We start from the raw sequence: 15,785 nt of genomic DNA on the forward strand, positions 1-15,785 counted from the left end.
CTGTCCTATGTGGTCGCTATGAGTCAGAATCGACTCGAAGGCAATGGGTTTTGTTTTTGGTTTTTGTGGCCATTCTCTTGGGTCTGGTTTAATTCACTCAATCTTATATTAGCAAGATCCATTCACATTGCTGTGTGTTGTTTCTGTCGTAGGTGCCAACGAGTTGGCTCTGACTCAAAGCAACCGCATAGGACAGAGTAGAACTGCTCCATAGGATTTCCAAGGAGTGGCTGGTGGATTTGTTGTTCACTCAGTTTCATTGTCATAAAGTGATTTCATTGTACAAGTATCAATACTCATTTATCTCTTTCAATGTAGAGGAACATTTGGGTTGTTTCCAGTCTTGGGCAATTTACATGTCTCTTAGTGCATATGGGCATGCGTTTCTGGTGGAAATTTGTAGGAGCAAAATGACCAGGTCACAGAGTATGTGCATGCTCAGCTTTAGTTGATTGTGCCACAGAGTTTCCGAAAGTTAGACCAGTTGTTGTAATAATATACATCTTCACCAGCAGTGAGGTGAACTGATTACTGATATACCAAACAGCAGGTAATAATCTTGCAAAAGATGCCAGACACAAAAGAAAATAAACTGCATGCTTCCATTCATATAAAATTCAAAACCCAGCAAAACTAATATATCTGCTACCGGTATATTAGTTTTTTTATAATAAAAAGCATGCAGTTATATTAGTTTTTTTTTATAATATAAAAAAAAGTAATATACGGTAGCAGAAATCAGGATAGCAGTTACTTTGGGAGAACACAGTGGGCATATTGACTGGATGGGCTACAGGAGAGACTCTTGGAATTGCTGGTAATGTTCTCTCTCTCTATCTGGATTGTGGCAGCACAGGTGTGCACACTTCGGATTAATTTAAGAAACACTAATGATTTGTACATACTTTCTGCATGTGTTTACGTGCGTGTGATATCGCAACAATGAAGTATACAGTGAAACCTGTGATAGCAGGAACTCAAGGGACTGCCTTGTTTTTCCGTGTCTCGAAAGTTTTCCACTTTTGACAAGGTACAGCCTTACCACTTTTTCTGTCATACTCTATTAGTGGAAAATACTCGAGTTTTCCTTCTCTAACAGGTTTCTGCCTTACACGGGTTCTGGCTTCCGCAGGTTTTACTGTATATATTTTCATAAGTCAGAACTACAGGGAGAAATAGAAAAACCTGCCATCCTAGTTGGATATAGAAACAACTCTCACAGTATCAGAACAGTCAGGCAAAAAAATTCAGCAAGGATACAGGTAATTTAAACAAAATGACTAACAGACTTGACCAGATGGATATATAAAGACTGATGTATAAAGAGCTCTGCACCCAACAAAGACAGAATTCACATTTGTTCAATGGCATGTGGAACCCTGAACGAACCTTACCATGTGCGGGACCATAAAGCAAGTCTCCACACATCTGAGAAGACGGAAATCATACTGAATATAATTCCTGACCACAGTGGAAGAAAACAAACAAACATAATTAGGAAAATCACCATGTGCCTGGAAATTAAGAAGTTAAAAATTGTGAGCCAATTGATAAAGAATTGTTTTTATAATAGGACCCTCCCCACCCCCCACCCCCAAAAAACACCGGTCTTAAAATCTGCCAATTATTCAGTGTGTATCCCAAGGCAAGATACTAAAACTCTGACTTTCAGTTTCTCCCTTTGGAAAAACAAGGAGGGAAATCCCTCCGTCACAGGGTCGCTGAGGTGATTTGAGGAAATTATCCTTGGTGGCGCAAATGGTTAAGCACTAGAGTCCTAACTGAAAGGTTGGCAGTTCAGACCCACCCAGAGGCACCTTGGAAGTAAGGAGGACCATCTGCTTCCTAAAGGTCAGAACCTTGAAAACCCTGTGGAGCACTTCTGTTGGAATCAGACTCGACAGCAACTAAAACAACAACCACAACATAAAAGAATTTGTTTTGGTTTGTTCTCAGGCAGACCTCGAATCTAATCCTACTTCTCTCACTTAATAGCTGTGGAATTTGCTGAAAACTTCCTTACCCCTCTGAGATTCAGATTCCTGATCTGTACAATGGAGATAATATTGACCTTGTATGTTTGTGTAGTTCTCAAAAAAAAAAAAAAAAAGATAATGCCTATAGTTAAAAATTGTCTCACATGTATTCTAGAAAGGATAACTCTTTTGTGTTTGTTTGACATCTTGCAAGGGGAGTTGACTAAAGGTAATATCTAGTATTCTATTCATATGTTTGTCTATTTTTCTAATTAAAAAAAGACTGTGTTATTTTGAAAACATTTGTAAAATTTTATACCATAAAATCAAAATTTTAAAATTTTGAGAACCCTTGTCTCAGTCATTCCTCCCTGAGAATTTATCTTATAACAAGGCAGGTTTTGGAATTTTCTATTAAAAACAATGCTACAATTAACGGCATTTTACATATACTTTCCAAAGGCTCAATTGCTGTGAGTGGAAATTAATGGCTAAAGGGTATGACCATTGTATATTTTCATAGCGGGAGCCCTCGTGGAGCCGTGGTTAAGTGTTCAGCTTCTAACCAAAAGACTGGAAGGTCTAATCCAACAGCTGCTCCGCGGAAACCGTATGAGGCAGTTCTTCTCTGTCCTATAGGGTCGCTATGAGTCGGAATCAACTCGACGGCACTGGGTCTGAGTCTGGTCACTTTATATTTATCTCCATGAATCCTAACAGCTCTCATGTTACCCATTATTAGAACTTTTATTCGGATGAGGGTACTGACTTTAGGGGAGTGTAAAAACTGGTGGTGTGGGGGCGTAAGGCCTCCTCCTCTAATTTCACAAGCAAAAGGAGGGAGAACCCTTATCAGCATCAACAGCCCAAAGCGGATTCCTGTGAGGTGGAGGTCACACATACCTCCAACATTTTTACCAGTTCTGACACCACCTGTCCTTCCCACAGCACTCTATTCTCTTCTGGGTTTGATAATTCATTGCAATGGCCACACAGATCTCACAGACCATAGTCACAGTTATAGGGTTTTCTTAGGAAAATAACAGAATCAAGGTCAGGAACAACTCTGGATACAGTTCTTTGATCAGGACAACATATTCTCAGCAGTGTCAGAAGGCAGGACTCTCTCTGGCCCTCGGCCTCTTGGCCCCTCTGCCCCTTGGACTGGCCTCTGCCCTGCTTGAGCAAGTAGTTCCGTGGGTCAGCCAACCCCACCACGGCTTCTGCTGCCAGTCTCCTGGTTCCTGCCATCTCGAGCAGCTCTCAGTGTTGCTACTACTGCACCACTCTCTTGCTGTCTTCCGTGTTACAACTCTCTCTCTCTCTCTCTCTCTCTCTATCTCCTGGGTCTAGGAGGTTCTCAGCACAGGGATCTCAGATCCAAAGGGTGTGCTTTGGTCCCATCTGTTCTTCTTGGTAGTAGTGAGGCCTTCACCCCGAATCTACTTCTGGTATGGCTCATTTTAAGCCTCGTGGGATGGCAAAACTGACCGTTCTCCTCATTAGGGTTCCATACGCCTTATTTGCACCATCCCATCCCCCCATGTGTGCCATGTACCTTATTTGCATTATTGGCGAGCTGTCCAATCCCTTTGGTGGGCCACAAATACCTTATTTGCATAGTCCCACCCAATCATTTTTGGCAGTTACAAGACCATGGGGAGGAAGGCCATATAAAAGCAAACCATCTCACCACAGAGATGGATCCCAGCCACGGCACTGGATAACTAACATACATGGTTTGTGAAGCATACTCATCAACAAAGAGATTGGCAAGTAATTTCAATGGAGAATTCACATACAAATATATGTGAACAACAAATATGTTAAAATATGCCAAAACCACAAGAACTAATAAGAGGCAAATATAAATCCTGAAAAGTAATATTAAGTGGAAAAGACAACTCACAAAAAGAACATGAGTAATATGCTTCCCATTTAGGTGTTGCTGTGTAGGTGTGTATGTTTGTGTCTACCTCAGTGACAGGAACAATCCAGAGAATATGTGCCTTTCTATGGACAAGAGACCTGTTTGGGTCAAGGGGGCGTGGGTTGGGCTAGTGAGAGATGCAGCATAACATCAATTTTTAAATACACTTTTCTATATTTGAAATCTTATATTCAGAAAAAAATTATTTTAATAAAAATTTGAAAACACTTGTGAACAGAATGACAAACGTAATGTAAATATAGGTTCACTATAGGGTCCCTGGAAACCCTGGCGGCATAGTGGTTAAATGCTATGGCTGCTAGCAAAAAGGTTGGCAGTTTGAAGCCAGCAGGCACTCCTTGGAAAATCTATGGGGCAGTTCTACCCTTTCCTGTAGAGTCGCTATGAGTCGGAATCGACTCGATGGCAATGGGTTTGATTTTTTTTTTTTGGGCAGGGTCCCTATGAGTGGGAATTGACTCGATGGCAACGTGTTTGTTTCTTTTGGTTTTGTACTCTTCAAATGTTGTATAGAAACCACTCAATAATGTGAAAAATAAGAGTCAGCTTTCACTGATGGATTACTAGATTCTGTTGTCAGTTCTTGATGTATATCATATAATGTAATTCTCCTAACTCTGTTTAGAAGGAGTCCTGAAGGCGCAGTGGTTTCAACAGTTAAAGGGTGTGGCTGCGAACCGACAGGTGGGCAAGTGCTCCGAGATAAGGATCTGCAGCCTTGGAAACCCTACGGGGCAGTTCTACTCTGTCCTCTAAAGTCTCTACGAGTCCAATCGGCTCAACGGCAGAGGGTTTTTTTTTTTAATCTTGTTTTACAGAGAAAGCGGAGACCTGAATAAGTAATTGACCCAGTAGATACGAGTCGGAATGGACTTCAGGGCAACGGGTTTTTTTGGTATACTGAGTTTTGGAGCCCTCGTGGCACAGTGATTAAGAGCTAGGGTGAGCTATGGCTGCTAACCAAAAGCTCGGCAGTTCAAATCCACCAGCTGCTGTTTTGAAACGGAATGGAGCAGTTCTACTCTGTCCTATAGAAACGCTATGGGTCGGAATCGACTGGATGGCAATGGGGTTTCAAGTTTCATATTGAGTCTTATGGGAAAATGAAGTAGTTAAAAGTAGTTGCTTTGACCGTGTGTGTGTGTGTGTGTGTGTGTGTTTCTAAGTCTCTCCTGGCTCTCTCACCCCAAATACACACAGGCGGAGCTTTACATTCTGCTCAGACAGTTCACTTCCAATCTCAGGTTTGAATATCCCAGAAAAGGATGGACACAAAGGGATTGGTGCCAGTAGTTGAAAAATTCCAGAAAACTCTGGCTGATACTATTAAGCCAAGATCTTCACCTCCATTTGTCTGTCCCCTTTTCTTGAGCCACCTGATCTGACTCTCGGAGCTGCAATCCTGGATCTGGCCACCAGGTGGCACTCATTTCCGTTTGTCTTTGTTCAAAGAAAAGAGCATTTTGCGCAGTGAAACATACGTCATGAAACGGCTTGTTGACTGTGATACCAATTCTGCTTGAAAAATTTATATGTATACTAAAGCAGTTCGACTCATTGTTGACCTTAAATCTCCATGTCATTTATTGATTTATCTATTCCCTCATCAATGTCGGCTAACACGTCCACATTGTAGAGAGGACCCCTCCAAGAGAGCAGGGGTTCACCCTCCATTACCCTACCCCTCCGAAGGCTTCCCAGACACTCTCCCACTCCCTCTCACCCCCTTTCCAGGCCACTCTGGATACAGCTGCCCAGACCACGCTGCGGCATCCCCATCCTCTCAGTCACCTCTTGTCCACCCAGCTCTGCGCTGGGCAGCCCTGTGGCGCACGAAGGCGCGCTACAGCTACCTGGTGTTTCAGCCTCTGGGTGGTCAGAGCATGTGTTTGTATAGTCTTATTTTATGCCTGTACCTTTGTCAGATAGAACCAGCATCATTCTGTACATAGGTTCATAATTTATCTTTTAAGAGAGGGCATTGCGGTTTTTGCTCCTTTTATGAACCCCTCTGTAGAGAAGTTTGACAATGCCGGTATTTTGGCGCCACTTCGTGACAGAAGGCTGAACTGCAGCGTATACTTGTCAGGAAGTTGGGAGGGAGGGGCTGTGTTCCAAACCCACTAGAGAGAGCTTTCTGGAAGGGTGGATGGCAAAGGAGGCATACCCAGGGTTCAGGAAAACTGATGGCCTTCAGACAGACAGTACTTTCTCTTTTTATGCTGAAGGGAAAGCTCTATGTGAGTGGAAGAAAAAGATCGTTTTTATTTTCCTGCTTTGAAAATAAAAATAGCTAGATACCTACATATGCAAAAATGAATTTATGCCAGTCGTCACCTTTGTAATTTGCTTTTGCGTTTGCTGTCTTTGTATGTAAATACATTTCTATGGTAAAATTTTAATTTACAACAAAATTTCAGGCTTTTTTTTTTTAATACCTACCTTGTGTTACACTGTACAGGTGTCCCAAAATTTGTTTCATCAGTACTCTCATGATGAAAATTCCCTTTCTTTACCATTTTTTCTATTGCAAACAATAGTAAGCTTAACGCTTTTGTTCGTATATTCTCAAATGTGTTTGTAAGCATTTCTTTGTAAGTTCCTGAAAGTGTTCTCTCCAAACCATGGAGTCTATAAAATTTTATCTCAGTACACTACATTCCAAATGCTATAACTAATTCCCATTCCTCACGATGCCGTATGAAAGTGCCTTTTCCCCACTCACGGGAAAGAATGTGAAGTGTTGCTAATCTGACAGGGAACAAATCGTCTCTCATCATCGTTTTCATGACAACGTGCCTTTAATGCCTGACCGTAATGCCATCCTATGGATGTGGCCTCATCAATTTTTGAATTCCATGTCGTTTGGGATTTGCAGTGTTTCAGATACTCCCTGTTATACGCAGTGTGTGGATGGCATCCTTTTCGTCTCTGTAGACTGCTAAGGGGTGCAGTTCTGGGCGTGATTCAAGGTCTGGGACTCTCCTGATTCCCCATCTCAGTGCGTGTGTTGAACAAGGTGAAGACAGTTGGGAGTTAGATGATCCGTCATGACGTTCAGGTCATGCTATCGACCCTCCTAAGGGAGGAAAAACGTCACTGAGGCCCACAGCTCAACTTCCCTTGTCTGGGTCTGAGATGTGCTGAAGTGGCTGCAAATGTCCATATTCCCCCATGTATTTTCTCTGTTATAATCATACCCAGCCACAGTTCCTGATTATTCGGATATTCTTTAAAAGGTATGTATTTATGATTTGTCACTATCCCATTTTGAATAAAAAACTAGAACATTAAAAAGAAGATGATATTCACCAGGGTGTAACATTTTTCCTTCTGAACTATGTATAATAGATCTGAACTATAGATAGATCACGTTTATTCAAATTTATGGCTGTAAGCCACAGAACATGATTGCATTTTTAACTTATAAAATATATGAAGCTGATTATATTCTTACATTGATTTTCCTGGAAAATAGGTTCAGACAAATTTGTTTTATGTGTATACGGAATGTCATTTTTATCCTCCTTAGTACCCTAACTGCTTATCGGGATATAAGTGTATCTTCCATACATGCTGTCTTGTTATGGATTATAAGTACAAATCATTTACCCGTTGAGATCGAGTCAATTCCGACTGATAGCGACCCTATAGGATGAATAGAACTGCCCCACAGGGTTTTCAAGGAGCGGTTGGTGGATTCAAACTGCTGACCTTTTGGTTAGCAGCCAAGATCTTAACTGCTGCACCACCAGGGCTCCAGAGATAATTTACGTGTTTTTTTAAACTGCCCTACAGCCATACAAGGTGAAGTCCCTTTCCTGATCACCATTCCCCCACGCCCCTCCCCAAAGGTCACCACTCTTGGCCTTTGTGGTCAGCATACGTCCATCTTTCCATGTATACACAAATAAATATTCGTACTTGCATTGTATATAGGCACATTCATATAGCAGTTTACTCATTTGTTTTTCAGCACCTTATTCAAATCACAGAATAACAGTCCTTATATTTTTCCCTTGACAAGATGTACACTGTTTAAATTATTTTGATTAAGGTACAAAGTACAGGGTTGTTGGAAAAGAGGAAGACCCTCAACAAGATGGGTTGACTCAGTGACTGCAACATTGGGCTCAAGCATAACAACGATTGTAAGGATGGCGCAGAACCGGGCAATGTTTGGTTCTGTGGTACATAGGGTCGCTATGAGTCGGAACCAACTCGACCGGAGGGCACCTAACAACAACAACAACAAGGTATAATTTAGATAACATTAAATTTGCTGCTTTTAGCTTACAATTCAGGAGTACTGACAAATGCATACAATGGTGCAACCGCTACCACCACCATCAAGATATTCCCAGGTGTTCCATCACACCAGGACATTCCCATGCCCCCCTCTTTTTTTTTTTTTTTAATTTTGTTGTTGAGAACATACATAGCAAAACATATATAGCAATTCATCCGTTTCTACTGCTGTCGAGTCGATTCCCACTCATAGCGACCTTAGGGCAGAGTGGAACTGCCCCATAGAGTTTCCAAGGAGCGCCTGGCGTATTTGAACTGCCGACCTGTTGGTTAACAGCCGTAGCACTTAACCACTATGCCACCAGGGTTTCCAAAGAATATATGTGCCCCAAAATATGTATGAATCAATTGGGCTGGTCTGTGATTCCCAGTATTTTGTGATTCTCCAATGTGTTGTAAATCCTGCCTCTATGGTGCTAATGAGGGAGGATGGGCGCAGTTGTGTTAGTGAGGCAAGACTCAGTCTACAAGAGTGGATTGTGTCTTAAGGCAATCTCTTGAGATATAAAAGAGAGAAGCAAGCAGAGACACAGGGGAAACCTCATAGCACCAGGAAAGAAGCACCGAGAGCAGAGCGTGTCCTTTAGACCGGGGCTCCTGCACAGAGAATCTCCTAGTCCAGGGGAAGAGGAGAAAGACCTTCCTCCGGAGTCGACAGAGAGAGAAAGCCTTCCCCTGGAGCTGACACCCTGAATTTGGACGTTTAGCCTCCTTTACTGTGAGAAAATAAACTTCTACTTGTTAAAGCCGTCCACTTGTGGTAGTTCTGTAGATAACTGAGACACAGGGCAATAGCTTCAGGGATTCATCTAACCTTCATGGCTCCGGAAAATTTGGAGTCCATGAGGATTTGAAAGTATGTTCTGCATTTCCCCCCTTTTAATTAGGTTTTTTCTATGGAATCTTTTTTTAAAAATTATTTATTGTGCTTTAGGTGAAAGTTTAAAAATCAAATCATTCTCTCATACAAAAAGCCATATACACCCCGCCATGCACTCCCCGTGGCCCTGCCCTTAATGAGACAGCACACTTCTCCTCTCCATCCTGTGTTCCCTTTGTCCGTTCAACCAGCTCCTTTCCCCCTCCTTCTTCGCATCTCGCCCCCAGACAGGAGTCGCCCACATAGTCTCAGGTGTCTACTTGAGCTACGAAGTTCACTCCTCACCAGCGTCATTGTCTATCTTATAGTCCAAGCCAGTCCCTGTCTGTAGAGTTGGTTGTCTAATTTCTCTTCTGGTGTTTGTGCATTGTTACTAATGTTTTATATACTGTTTATGCCATGTACTAGGGCTCCTAGCATTGTCTGTATTATTCTTCCATGATCTTTATCATTTTAGATTTTATATTTAGGTCTTTGATCCATTTCGAGTTGGTTTTTGTGCATGGTGTGAGGTACGGGTCTTGTTTCATTTTTTTTGGAGATGGATATCCAGTTATGCCAGCACCATTTGTTAAAAAGACGGTCTTTTCCCCCATTTAACTGTTCTGGGGCCTTTGTCAAATATCAGCTGCTCATATATGGATGGATTTATGTCTGGATTCTCAATTCTGTTCCATAGGTCCATGTATCTGTTGTTGTACCAGTACCAGGCTGTTTTGACTACTGTGCTGGTATAATAGGTTGTAAATCAGGTAGTGTGAGGCCTCCCGCTTTGTTTTTCTTTTTTCAATAAGGCTTTACTTATACAGGGCCTCTTTCCCTTCCATATGAAGTTGGTGATTTGTTTCTCCGTCTCATTAAAAAATGTCATTGGAATTTAGATTGAAATTGCATTGTATCTATAGATCGCTTTGAGTACAATAGACATTTTTATAGTGTTGAGTCTTTCTATCCACAGCCAAGGTATGTTTTTCCACTTTTGTAGGTCTGTTTTGATTTCTTGCAGTAGTGTCTTGTAGTTTTCTTTGTATAGGTCTTTTACATCTCTGGTAAGATTTATTCCTAAGTATTTTATCTTCTTGGAGGCTACTGTAAATGGTATCGATTTGGTGATTTCCTCTTTGATGTTCTTTTTGTTGGTGTAGAGGAATCCAACTGATTTTTGTATGTTTATCATGTATCCTGATACTCTGCTGAACTCTTCTATTAGTTTCAGTAGTTTTCTTGAGGATTCCTTAGGGTTTTCTGTGTATAAGATCATGTCATCTGCAAATGGAGATACTTTGACTTCTTCCTTGCCAATCTGGATGCCCTTTATTTCATTATCTAGCCTAATTGCTCTGGCTAGGACCTCCAGCACAATGTTGAGTAAGAGTGGTGATAAAGGGCATCCTTGTCTGGTTCCCTTTCTCAGGGGCATGCTTTAAGTCTCTCTCCATTTAGGATGATGTTGGCTATTGGCTTTGTATAAATGCCCGTTATAATGTTTAAGAATTTTCCTTTTATTCCTATTTTGCTGAGAGTCTTTATCATGAATGGGTGTTGGACTTTGTCAAATGCTTTTTCTGAATCAATTGATAAGATCGTGTGGCTTTCGTCTTTTATTTATGTGATGCATTACATTGGTTGTTTTTCTAATGTTGAACCCTCCTTGCATACCTGGTATGAATCCCACTTGGTCCCGGTGAATTATTTTTTTGATATGTTGTTGAATTCTTTTGGCTAGAATTTTGTTGAGGATTTTTGCATCTAAGTTCATGAGGGATATTGGTCTGTAATTTTTTTTTTTTTTTTGTCATGTCTTTACCTGGTTTTGGTATCAGGGTTATGCTGGCTTCACAGAATGAATTTGGGAGTATTCCTCCTTTTCTATGCTCTGAAATACCTTTTGTAGTAGTGGTGTTAACTCTTCTCTGAAAGTTTGGTAGAATTCCCCAATGAAGCCGTCAGGGCCAGGGCTCTTCTGTGCTGGGAGTTTTTAAATTACTTTTTCAATGTCTTCTTTTGTTATGGGTTTATTTAGTTGTTCTGTCTCTGTTTGTGTTAGTTAAGTAGGTAATGTGTTTCTAGAAATTTGTCCATTCCCTCAAAAACCCGAAACCCACAGCTGTCGAGTCAATTCCGACTCATAACATAACATTCCCTCAAGGTTTTCAAATTTGTTAGAGTACAATTTTTCATAGAATTCTGTTGATTCTTTTAATTTCGGTTGAGTCTGTTGTGATATCGCCCATCTCATCTCTTATTCAGGTTATTTACTTTGTCTCCTGTTTTTCTTTTGTCAGTCTGGCCAATGGTTACTGATTTTAGTAATCTTTTCAAAGAACCAGCTTTTGGTCTTACTAACTCTTTCAATTGTTTTTCTGTTCTCTACATCATTTAGTTCTGCTCTAATTTTTATTATTTGCTTTCTTCTGGTGCCTGAGGGTTTCTTTCATTGCTCTCTTTCTATTTGTTCAAGCTGCAGTGATATTTCTTGGATTTTGGCCTTTCTTCTTTTTGTATGTGTGCACTGATTGATATAAATTGGCCTCTGAGCACTGCTTTCACTGTGTCCCAAAGGTTCTGATAGGAAGTGTTTTCATTCTCATTGGGTTCTATGAATTTCTTTATTCCATCCTTAATTTCCTCTATAATCCAATTGTTTTTGAGCAAAGTGTTGTTTAGTTTCCATGTGTTTGATTTCTTTTCCCCAATTTTTCTGTTATTGACCTGTAGTTTTATGGCTTTATGGTCAGAGAAGAAGCTTTGTATTATTTCAATGTTTTGGATTCTGTTAAGGCTTGCTTTATGATGTAATACGTGGTCTATTCTAGAGAATGTTCCATGTGCGTTGGAAAAGAAAGTATACTTGGCTGCTGTTAGGTGGAGTGTTCTGTATATGTCTATAAGGTCAAGTTGGTTGTGGCATTTAGCTCTTCTGTGTCTTTACTGAGCTTCTTTTTGGATGTTCTGTCCTTCACTGAAAGTTGTGTGTTGAAGTCTCCTACTATTGTTGTGGAGCTGTCTCTCTCGCTTTTCAACGCTGTTAGAGTTTGTTTTATGTATCTCGAAGCCCTGTTGTTGGGTGCATAAATATTTTACATAGTAATATCCTCCTGGTATATTGTGCCTTTAATCATTATGTAGTGTCCTTCCTTACTTTTTGTGGTAGATTTAAGTTTGAAGTCTGTTTTGTCAGAAATTAGTATAGTCACTCCTACTCTTTTTGATTGTTGTTTGCTTGATATATTTTTTTCCATCCTTTGAGTTTTAGTTTGTTTGAATCTTTAAGTCTAAGATGTGTCTCTTGTAGGCAGCATATAGTTGGATCATGAGTTTTTTTTTTTAAATCCATTCTACCACTCTCTGTCTCTTTACTGGTGCATTTAGTCCATTTACACTCAGCATGATTATAGATAGGTATAAGTTTAATGCTGTCATTTTGATGTCTTTTTCTGTGTGTTATTGACAGGTTTCATTTTTCCACTTATTTTTTGTGCTGAGTAGTTTTTCTTTTTAAATTGTGTGTTCCTCCTCCTCGTTGTTGTTGATTTTGTTTTTCCTGAGTCTTTATGCTTCTCTTGTATTTTATTTTGATTTGTAGGATTATTAGCCTCCTTTGTGGTTACCTTAATGTTTCCCACATTTTTCTAAGTTTAAATCTAACTCGTATCTCCCTATATTGCCTTGATTTCCTCTCCTTATGGAAGATCTATGACTACTTTATTTAAAAAATAGTCCCTCTTTATTATTCAATATTGTCATCTTTTATACAATGACATCACTGATTCCCTGTTTTGAGTGTTTTTTATCTTGATTTATTTTTGTGACTTCCCTATCTGGGTTGATATCTGGTTGCTCCATCCTGTGTTCTAGTATTGGGTTGATATCTGAAATTACTGATTTTCTAACCAGAGAATTCTCTTTGGTATTTTTTGTAGATTTGGTTTGGTTTTGCAAATTCCCTAAGCTTCTGTTTATCCGGAAATGTCCTAATTTTGCCTTCATATTTGAGAGACAATTTTGCTGGATATGTGATTCTTGGCTGGCAATTTTTCTGCTCCTTGCCTGCATGGTTTCTGCAGAGTAGTCTGAGTTTATTCTTATGGATTCTCCTTTGTAGGTGACTTTTTGCTTATCCCTGGCTGCTCTTAAAATTCTCTTTGTCTTTGGTTTTGGGATGTTTTATTATGTCTTGGTGACTTTCTTTTGGGATCTACCTTGTATGGGGTTCGATGAGTATCTTGGATAGATACCTTTCATCTTTTGTGATGTCAGGGAAGTTTTCAGCCAACAAATCTTCAACAATTGTCTCTGTATTTTCTGTAGGTTTCTGTATCACTTGTAGGTTATTCTTCTTGAGAGAGTCCCACATGATTCTTACGGTTTCTTCATTTTTTAAAATTCTTTCATCTGAATTTTCTTCAAATATATTGTTGCAGGTGTTTTGTCTTCGAATCGCTAATTCTGACTTCCATCTCCTCAATTCTGTGCTGTTGACTTTCTACTGAGTTGTCTAATTATGAAATTTTATTGTTAATCTTCTGAATTTCCGATTGCTGTCTCTCTATGGATTCTTGAGGCCTATTAAATTTTTCATTATGTTCTTGATTAATCTTAATTTCCTCCACTGCATTATCTGTGTGCTCCTTGGCTTGTTCTGTGTTTTGCCTGATCTCCTTCCTGACGTCTGGAAGAGTTCTGTGTATTAATCTTTTCTATTCTACACCTGGTATTTCCAGGAAGACATCTTCATCCAGAAAATTCCTTGATACTTTGTTTTGGGAGTTTTTTGAAGCAATCATGGTCTGCTTCTTTGTGTGATTTGATATCGACTGTTGTCTCCGAGCCATCTATAAGTTCTTGTATTAATTTGTGTTTGCTTACTATGTCCTGGCTTCTTACTTTGTTTGGTTTTGATATACCCAAATAGGCTACTAGAGTGAGCTAACTTGATTATTGGAGCCTTTAAAGCACGAATGTCCTGTTAGCAGATGGCTAGAGCTGTTACCAGGTATATGAGCCTAGGAGTCCATTCATTATTCTTGAATAGATTCAGCTCACATGTCCTGGTAGTCATTCACCTAGTGTGTGGTGCAGGCTCTCACCTACGATTTTAGAGGATCAGTGGTTATTGGTGTATGCATAGGTTTCTGGCAGTAGCAGGGGGTCACACTCTGAGGAAGGCAGGGGTCTGACAACCTTCCCCAGATATTTGTGAGGAGGGCACGTAGCTGTTCTTTAGAATGGTCTGGTGGGTGGGCTCAGCACCCATACCATAGGCATCCAATGCTTTTAACTGTAAGGACTGGTAGGCACCACTTATCCTCGGACCTCTGTCACTGGTGGCTAGGTGGCATGGGTGGAGCCGGTAGGTGAGAGTCCTGTTTAATAGGCAGAGTGGTATCAAACGTCAAAAATATGCCTCTCCACAGCACAGCTGAAACAGTCACAATCAGACCTCAAACAGATTCGCCCTTGCAATATAACAGCTATATCCTATCTGCTGTAATGGGGCCACCTGGATCTATGCAGGGGTGAAAGACAAAGTCTGTGGACCACTTGTGCCTTGACTGGAGCTGCTTCTTCTCTGAATTTCCAGGTTAGGGGAGTAAGCAGAGTATTTTGTCTCTGTTTAGTTCCCTCTGTTAGTTTCTTCTCCAAGGGTAGGAGAATGGCTCAGGGAGTGTTGCAGGACCTATCTCAGGCCCAGGGAAATCAACTGTTAATGAACCCGGCTGGGGCAGGGGAAAGAGGGATCAGATAGATAGGTGAGAGTTCTTTCAAAAGGAGGAGCTATTAGATCCACACGGTAAATTAGACAGAATCACTTATCTTGTGCTGAGAGTGCTGTTTTATCTCAGGTTCCAGAGGCATGTGTAGATTTTGTGCACTCTTCATCACCTGCTGTGGTTCCACCAGGGTTGTGGGGCTGCCACACCTTGCTTGCCTTCTTTCACTGAAACATCCATGTCCTAAATGCGACCTCCAACCCTGCTACAGTCACAATAGGGGGTCAGGGGTGCAACACTTTGCTTGCCTTCTTTCCCTGAAGCAGCCACATCCCCGAACACCACTGCCAGACCTGCTACAGGGGAATAGGGGCTGAGATGCTGCTGCTGACTCAGCAACTCCTCTCTGCTTCTGCACAGTCTCTCCCTCCCCCTGTCACTCAGTCCAGTTTCTTAACGTTGCCTTTGATCCTCAGGGTTCCTAGCTTGTCATATATATAATTGATTCACTTGTTTTTTCAGTCTTTGTTGTAAGAGGGGCCACCAGAAGCGTGTGACTATACCATCATCTTGGCCTTGCCCCAGTCTTCTATGGAATCTTTGATTAAAATATTCAGTAATTGTAGCTGGGCACCATCAGTTCTTCTGGTCTCATGGCAAAGGAGGCAGTAGTTCTTGAAGGTATTAGCCACAACCTCCATATTCTCCTATTCCTGACACTTGTTCTTCCTGTGTTGCTCCAGGCAAAATAGACACTAACTGTTGTGCCTTGGATGGCCACTTGCAAGCTTTCAAGACCACAAGCATTACGCAACAAACTAGGAGGAAGAACAGAAGCCCCAAAGATGTTATTAGGCCAATTATTTGGGATGCCCCCTGAAACAATGACCCTAAACCTCCAAAGTAAGAAACCAAATTCCATGATATTTTTGGTTGTACATAAGCAGCCTTGGCAG

This window comes from Loxodonta africana, chromosome X (assembly GCF_030014295.1).
Source record: "Loxodonta africana isolate mLoxAfr1 chromosome X, mLoxAfr1.hap2, whole genome shotgun sequence".
NCBI lineage: Eukaryota > Metazoa > Chordata > Mammalia > Proboscidea > Elephantidae > Loxodonta > Loxodonta africana.